This window comes from Notothenia coriiceps, unplaced genomic scaffold, assembly GCF_000735185.1.
Source record: "Notothenia coriiceps isolate Sejong01 unplaced genomic scaffold, NC01 NC01_scaffold00006329, whole genome shotgun sequence".
Lineage (NCBI taxonomy): Eukaryota > Metazoa > Chordata > Actinopteri > Perciformes > Nototheniidae > Notothenia > Notothenia coriiceps.
The window spans coordinates 18,047-19,703 of record NW_011339030.1 but is presented as its reverse complement, the minus strand read 5'-3'; positions in this window follow the sequence as shown (position 1 = coordinate 19,703).

Here is a 1,657-nt window from a genome sequence, read left to right as displayed (position 1 = left end):
CCAAGTGAGTTAAAGTGGCAATCCTGAAATATTTCATATAGTCCAAAGTAGGGCTATGGCAAAGAAAGAGCACAAAGCTTTCAAAACTGTGGGCGGGGTGGGGCTAGACACAGGCGTGGCGGGACACCGAGACCGCAGCTTGTTACCGGTAAAAACCCGGGGTGTGATTTTGAGAGATAACCACAAAAAAAAAAAAACTGAAGAAAATACATGGGGGAAAAGTAAAAAAAAAAAGTTGTCCTGGAGAAAATAGGCACTCGTGAGCAGTGTTGGGGGTAACGCGTTACAAAAGTAACAATTACAGTAATATATTACTTTTTGCTGTAACAAAGTAATGTAACGCATTACTAATGAAATGTGGGTAATATATTACCCGTTACAATGCTCACATTTTAACCCGAAATGAAATGGTGTTTTGTTTTTTAAGAATGTACTAACATAGCGAGACATTCAGACACCAGACAAATTGTGCGAGTAGATTAGTAAACCTGGTGTGTTTACCCTTCAGGCTTCGCGTCGGGTTCTTCGGTGCAGTTGAATGTTATGCACCCTCTATTCAAAAAAGAGAACGGAGCGAAAAATACTAACAACAAATTGTGTCAGGTGCGCGTGACCTTCTCTGCTGCGCGTGCATCATTTCCAAAGTGCTTCCACAGCAGTGATAATAGGGGTGTAACGGTTCACAAACATTTCGGTACGTACCTCGGTTTTTAGGTCATGGTTCGGTTCGGTACGTTTTCGGTACAGCAGAAAAAATTATCACAAAACATAAAATATATTTAGTTTTTTTTAAATTATTATTAAACTGTGAATATTCACTCAAATAAATACAAAATATAATAAAATAAACATTAAGGTGCAGCATTTCGATGAACTGAAATAATCTGTATTTGAACTGTACTGTACTGTACTAAGCAGCCAGTTTGACATTATGACTTGCTTGTCATTGTATTTTGATGTTTTTTTAAAGAAAAATTAACTTGTCCACATTGCTTGCTGAAAGGGCAGATCTGCTGGCACTAACAATGTCTCCTGCTGTGGAGAACACCCTCTCGCTAGGGACAGAGGTAGCTGATACAGCCAGGTAGCGCTTTGCTAACATGGCAACTTAAGGATATTTAGCTTTGGCTTGGTCTGAACTTTTTGCGAGTGGTGGAGGCTTAACTGCTAGGGGGGAGTTGGGTTTGCACTTCAGTCTTTTTTCTTTTGGTGATATTCACGTTCGGGTGATGCCTTTTCAAATGAGTGTGCAATTTTGATGTATTGCCAGCCGCGTAACCAATTTTAGATGAACAATGCCGACAAACAGCTTTGGTTCGGTCCACCTGTCTTTGTCCCTCATCCTTGTACGTAACCAAAATGTTCCCAAACCGGAGACTTCAATGATGCTGGAGCTCAACTTTATCTGCGTTCGCCATTTAGACAGTTCGCCATTTAGACAGTTCCTCAAATTACTGACTACATTTGAACGTATCCCTGTGACCAGCTCTCATAGAATGCCTCTCGTCCAATGAAATTACTTTGTCGCTCTATGACGCGTTTAACCCAATGTGAGCAAATTACTCTGAATGCTGCGAAAAAATTACTCTGAATGCTGCGAAATGATTCGGTACGTATACCGTTACACCCCTACTTAGTATTGAAGAAATGCATTTAA